This window comes from Dreissena polymorpha, chromosome 15 (assembly GCF_020536995.1).
Source record: "Dreissena polymorpha isolate Duluth1 chromosome 15, UMN_Dpol_1.0, whole genome shotgun sequence".
In the NCBI taxonomy this organism is placed as follows: domain Eukaryota; kingdom Metazoa; phylum Mollusca; class Bivalvia; order Myida; family Dreissenidae; genus Dreissena; species Dreissena polymorpha.
The window spans coordinates 64,490,408-64,497,751 of record NC_068369.1 but is presented as its reverse complement, the minus strand read 5'-3'; positions in this window follow the sequence as shown (position 1 = coordinate 64,497,751).

The following is a 7,344-nucleotide window of genomic DNA, read 5'->3' as shown; positions in this document are numbered from 1 at the left end:
AAGACATCTATTTGTAATCTTCACGCCATTTCGGGAGAAATTTCTTTTTTCCCTCATACTTTCTCTTACTTTCCTCCTTCCCTTTTCTTTTCTTATCTGAGGAACCCCCATCCCCACCCGTAAAGCCAAACCTTTTTGACGATGCTGGAACAGCATCGTCCAAGGTATGATAACCATCTAAAAAAAATCACAATGGCGACCTATGTAAAAGACCGAGCCAGTCCGATTTAGATAACTCGATTTTTCAGTTACTTCCCTTTTGCATTCGCCACTGCGTAGGAGATTGCTCGTCATTGATAACATTCTCCTAGCAGAGTTGTCGTTCGTGTTTCAACATTCAACAATGGCCGCCCCCATGAGAGTCTCGATTCAAAACTTTCTTACTGCACAAATTGGCTTGTTTTGCTATTTAGAAGCTGTCATTTAGGATATATGAATTATTTATTCACTAAATCTCCGCTTATGACACCAAAAGTTGGAATTCGAAGGATATATACTCGATGTGAATGAAGGACTTTCTGGATCGTAACAGCTTGACACGGCACAACTGGCATACTGGTATTTTTAGTTATCTGTATAAGTCATATTGTGCTTTATAAATTGTATTCGAGCATTTTGCGACTTATTGAATGACTATGATACCCGAATCAACATTTCATCGGGGATTTGCAGATCACCAAGCTGTCCTGAAATTTAACATTGATTTCAAACTCTTTACTGGTTTGTACTACTGTTTCTTAGTGTTAGTACTTTTTATCATTTTAAAGTTAAATGAACTGTGTCACAGTAAAAGAGACAATAAGGCGATTGTGGCCAGTTTGGATCTAGATCAGCATGCAGTCGCTTGAAAGCTGTTTGCTTAAAAGCGTTTTTCTGACAATAACAAATAATTTAATTGGATACTAATTTGACAGCGCTTTTCCTGTGACTTGGCTAAATAATAGAATTGTCATTAATCAAATTATTTATTTCGAACATTAATCAATTGTTTTTCTTGTCCCTCGGGATCAATGACTCCAGCACTTTCCTGTTGAGAATTGAATACTGCTAAAGGCGATGCTAGGGGGCGTGAGAGATGTTGCACCTTCCAGTATCGCTCGATTGTTCATTGTCGGCTCGGGTACTAGGTACATGTACCCCGGGTACTCTTAAGTATACTTACATGTATCCCGGGTACGGTAAATATACTAAAACGTACCCGGGAAATTTAACCCTAAATAAGTCGTTGTCGACTATTTTTTTGTAATAATTATATATACACATTTATGTCAATTTCCTGTAGAATGGCCTCTATATTATCCGAACACATACTCAAACAGCATGTTGATGCAGTGTTTTTTGAAGAAAAGTGTGTTTAAGATAATCGGTTGCGCGTTTTACGACATCGGATTTTGGGCGCGAATACAACTCGGGTACAGTCTAATATGGACCGAGTACAATTACGTTTATTTACCGTACCTGGGGTACATGTAAGTTTGCTTAGAGTACCCAGGGTACATGTAAGTATACTTAAGAGTACCCGGGGTACATGTAAGTAGTACCAGAGCCGACAATGACCAATCGAGCTCTATTATCCCTCATGAACCGACTCAAATTACCGAGTCGGCAATATTTGACTTAATTTTTGGTTTGGTTGCCCTCGAGGGAACTAACATTTCATAATCTTCCTAAAAGCCTCACGGGTTTGATCCCCAGAAGCGACATTGAAAACTAGCATACTTTGTTATCTAAAAGGCTGCTAAACCTGATATACAATGATAATGTGAATTTTCTCTCACATGATGTTCATCAGTCATATTATATAAACTTACAGCAGTAGTAAACAACTGGACAATAATTAATGAACGCATCTTTCATTTGTCTTTGGCACTTTGATTTTGACATGGCCTAGATTTAAATATGTGACTGGACTTTACCAGCACTCTTGTAACAGAGCTAAAGTTTAAATGTACCATTGAAGATCACCTAAATCAAGATTTGCTATTATAGACGTGTGGAAAGGTTTAAGGGTGTGACAAGTAAGCAAAAATTGGTCATTACCCAGAGGCCACAACTGATCTATGACTGTATTAAAACAAGAAAAATCAGTGCCTGATTTAGATTTCCTTAGATAGTTCAATAAAAACTAATTTCATAAGCCTGGTAACAGTTTAACGGTAATGCTACCAATGTGTCACACAAGGGGCTTGAATTTGAAATCTAGGACATGAATGGTCATTTCTTCATGAAATAAGGACACACAATTGTGTTTTAAGTCCTTAATTGACTTGGCTATAGTTCTCAGATTATTATAAGCTCAATCAGTATATTTATATCATTATTTATGCTTTGTGTATTGTAAACATATACACAATCATGCAGTTACATGATAGCAATAAATAATATAAAAGCTACCCATACTATAAAGGTCATTGACAAAGCCTATGGTCAAAATGTGAACACATTGAGTGTAATCGCCCTCTCGTGCCAGCAAAAACAACACGTTGACAGGTTGTCATTTTTGACATTTCTACTTTCACTTTCATTTTGTGATATCAAACTATTAACAATTATTTGGCTGAGAAAAATATCACCATTGCTTTTTATGCCCCCGGTAGGGTGGCCTATATCAGTTGAACTGTCAGTCAGTCAGTCAGTCAGTCAGTCAGTGTGTCAGTCTGTTCGTCCGTCCGAAAACGTTAATGGCCATAACTTTTTTTAATATTGAACATAGCAACTTGATATTTGGCATACATGTGCATCTCATGGAGGTGCACATTTTCAGTTGTGAAAGGTGAAGGTGAAGGTCATCCTTCAAGGTCAAATGTCAAATATAAAGCGTCTGTCTGTCTGTCCAAAAACTTTAACATTGGCCATAACTTTTTCAATATTGGCGTGCATGCGTACCTCATAGAGCTGCACATATTGATTGGTGAAAGGTCAAGGTCATCCTTCAAGGTCAAGGACAAAGGTCAAATTTTGCAATATTGAAGATAGCAACTCCATATTCGGCATGCATGTGTATGTCATGGAGCTGCACATTTTGAGTGGTGAAAGGTCAATGTCATCCTTCATGGTCAAAAGTAAAATATATGGCTTCAAAGCTGCGCTGCAGGGGGCATTGTGTTTCATTTTTTTTTCGTACTTAAAATTTTTCGTACCCAATTTTTTTCGTACCCAATTTTTGTTTCATCCCCAATTTTTTTTTCGTACCCAAAATTTTTTTGGTCCCAATTTATTTGTTCCCAAATATTTTTTCGTACCCAAATTTGTTTTCATACCCAAATTTTTTTCGCAAAATTTGTGTACCAAATTTTTTTTTCGTAACAACATACACAATTGCGGTGATTGTGGTGATGAAGATAAACTTAACTTGATGCTTTTATATCCATCCTTTCAAAAGCATCGTCACACCAGTACTGTCAGTACTTTGATTTACATAGATTGCCGCGGTTACCGTCTGACAACAAATGGAAGTGAATCTTAGGTTTCGCAAAATAACGTACTGTTACGGTAGTCGTAACAATTGTACAGGGTAAACTCTCTACTAAAAGCCCGGATCGACCATTAATATTAGTTTTGCTAATTGAATTGCGTAAAAAGATTGTCAAAACACTTCTAATCGATCAAACAAATTACAATTATTTAAAATTGATAAAAAACTAATAATTTTATAGTAACTTTGTGTTAATGTCGAGTTGCCTTCAACCACCCCTGACGATTCTGGGCGATCCCGGCTTTTATATTATAACGTATTTTTATCGAGATAACACGTCACTACGAGGAAAACAATCAAAAACCGTATATAGCTGAATTCCGTTTTAAAATAGGTACTGACGTTTTTACCAGGAAAACTGCCGGGGATTTTCTGAATTATCGGCCTCTTTTTTATTGCAATGATCATGGGGTTCCAAATCTATTTTGAGGTACGTTCCGTTTGTTGTCTCCGACTTCACTCTGGGATTAAATTTTCATCTGATCGTACTGTATTAAGATTGTTGCATCTTTGAAAAGCTTATTCAAAATGCAGTTTATTGATTTAGAACACATAATCCCTCCCAAAATACACACGATCGGTCGGGCATGTTCCTGTGACATTGGATAGTCCGGACCTAGGTACAGGCAGTGAATGTCGGTCGGACTTGCCTTAGTGTTAAGCACTGTGCAGGTGTGTTAAGTGTCCGCATATGCGAACTATGGAAGTAATTTTCCGCATTTATGAGATTGTCCGTTAAAGGACAGTCTCTTCTGAACGAAAATTATGTCGAGGCGGAAAGTGTCGTCCCTGATTAGCCTTGTGTGTGATAAATGATATTTTACAAATACACAACATTGTGATATTGTGGAATCCACATACTTACAAACGATGAACTGAAGGAACAACACAACTCTTGGACTTGGCTGGATATGCTAGGATCCTGAATACTTTAAGTCACGGTTATATCCACAGCTTGTTGATCAATTTAATAGGTTAAACATAACTTGAAATTAGTGTACATTACCATCAATATTTGTTGTTGGTCTGTTCTATCCAATCCTCCTGCAGCCCCTGTCTCTATCTGCCCTACTGGAGCGACCCCCTTCCCAACCACTCCAGATGAAGATAGCCCTTCGTCGTCCTCTCTGAGCCCTCTTGAGCGAACGAGACTGACCAGAACTAAGTGATACATCACTGGTGATCTTTAAATAAACAGCTACGTTCTACATTAACGGAGCAGAATTTTATATCATCAACATGATCAAACATTTTCGTCCTATAAATAATACCTGTCATTTACATTTACGCTACCAAACTAATTGAGAAAACTCGAATACTTATTGTCAGCAACCACCACCCAAACATGATTTCAAATATCTTAAATCAATGTGCACAGTTCTGAAAACAATATCCAAAATGTTTGTTAACAATTTCAAAACTGAAATTAGGATGGACAATCCGAACATTCAACTTAAATTCTGATGGAAAAAAATGACAATTGCTGTACGGTTGTGTGGTTCATACAAAAGTCAGAATATTAATACTAATTATACAATTATGAACAAATCAAAGACCAATCTTATTTACTTACTGAAGATGACGAAGACATTTGGTCCAAAAGCGGTTTGTAAACACACTTGAATTTCGGAGCTTGATGACGTAATCTGCAGATTTCTGGGATAGCATGGGCAGCAGATTTCTGGGATAGCTTGTATAAATTATGCAAATGAACGCAACCTGAATGAATCCGCAACCCGAATGAATCCGATCCTGACTCGAAAGCGAAAGTAGATGACATCTTTGAACGATATTAAGATGCTTAAAACTTGCCGAATGTTTGTATTTTAACGTTTTACACCAATGTAACATGTGTTTAGGGTCTTCCTATTGTAAAGAATCATCGTATGGTACTTTTTGTTGTTTAATTTTTTTATATAGCATAATACAGTAGCCGTATGTATTGGTGAGCGTGATAGTGACTTTAAACAATCTAATAAATTGCAAATTATTACATACCGCAAGATTGTAGCTTAATTGAGAACAGCATGCAAGCAACGCCGGCGTTAGTAAAGCGGCATTAATTAGTAAAAGCTCAACTCGAACGACAAGCAGTGTATAAATATTGTTCTTATATAGCTTCTCTATATACGCATTTGCTAAACAATCTTGTAGATTAACACAAGTATGAACATGTGTGTGTGTGTAATGTGTGAATTGTTGTCCTTTGATACATGTGCACGCATTAAAATAATCACTGTAAAAAAATAAATGATAAACAATATTATCTCCAATATCAACACTGTATTCACGTACGCCAAAAGCATTCCCATCATACAGGTACTTAAAGTCTGGGCTGCATTCTGTTCGGGTATATCAGCATAATGGGCCTTTATCCTTTTGATGTTTACCAATTTATCTAATACATCATCGCGAGTAATTCTAATGAACAGTTTACTAATTAGCATGGTTTTCGCTGGCACTCAACCTGTCCAACGAGTTGCTGATCCGAAATTCCTAACCCGCTGTTGGTACAAATTAATCAACGCCAACGCGAAAAACAGCCTGTCAATTATGTTCTTTTGATTAAATTACTTACCGATTAATGTGTTCAACTACAAATTTTGTTCGAAAATGAAACCTCTCTATGAATAAATGATAGTCGTGGCAATACTTAATTATAATGTTATGCAGTTTCAAAACTGCACAGGCTAATCTGGGATGACACACAATATACGAATATTGTTTTTCCTTTTATGACCCTTAAAACCAGGAATACAAATAGTGCATTTCTTACTTCGAAAGGACTTCACCTTAATTTGCTACTTTGCATCAGTTTGATTTTAGTAACTCTTACATTAAATTATGTCGCCGATTAATTTGCTTCTTGATCCGCAAACTGTCCGTCTACTTTTTCAGATCGTTGAATGTTTTACTACATACGCGCAAGCTGCCGCGTGGTGTCATTGACCTTGACCGTATTCACCTGTTACAACGACGTATGTTTACTCGCTACCGGGCAAATCTGTTACACAGATATCGTCAGATGCAGATCAACAACAACATGTTGGCGAAGCAAAATGCTTTCAGTAATGCTTTGAGGAATGTGAATATCCGGACAAACTGGAAAACGAATTAGCGTACAATGACACGCAGAAGGAACAACTTTAAAGAGCAAGAGTTTAAGCTGTGTACAGATGCACCGTGAAATATAATAATTGAAGTGGCCTTTTCACGTTTTGGAAAATTAACAACATTAAAAAAATTGTTTCAGATTCGCAAATTTTCGATTTCGTTATGATATTTGTGTCGAAATAGTAATACTGAATATTAACCATGCTCTTAGATATCCACCATATGTATATATGGAGACTTTTTACTCCAAGACGCCAGAAGTCAGTGGTTCGAGCCCAGTTGGGGGTTACTTTTTAGCTCACCTGAGCACAACGTGCTCATGGTGAGCTTTTGGGATCGCCTATTGTCTGTCGTCCGTCGTGCGTGCGTCGTTCGTCGTCAACATTTTGCCTTGTGTACACTCTAGAGGCCACATTTCTTGTCCGATCTTCATGAAACTTGGTCAGAACATTTGTCCCAATAATAACTCGACTGAGTTCGAAACTTGGTAATGCAGGGTCAAAAACTAGGTCACAAGGTCAAAAAAAGAAAAACCATGTGAACACTGTAGAAGTCACATTTGATGTCCAATTTTCATGTAACTTTGTCAAAGTGTTTGTCTAAGTGATATGTTGTTTTGAGTTCAAAAATGGTGCCGGTCAGTTGAAAAACATGGCCGCCAGGGCGCATATATGTGGCGTGTTCCGAGACTTTTGGGTCTAATTCGGCAAGCCTCATTCCGAGAAAACGACGTTTGAAATGACGTCGTGCAATTT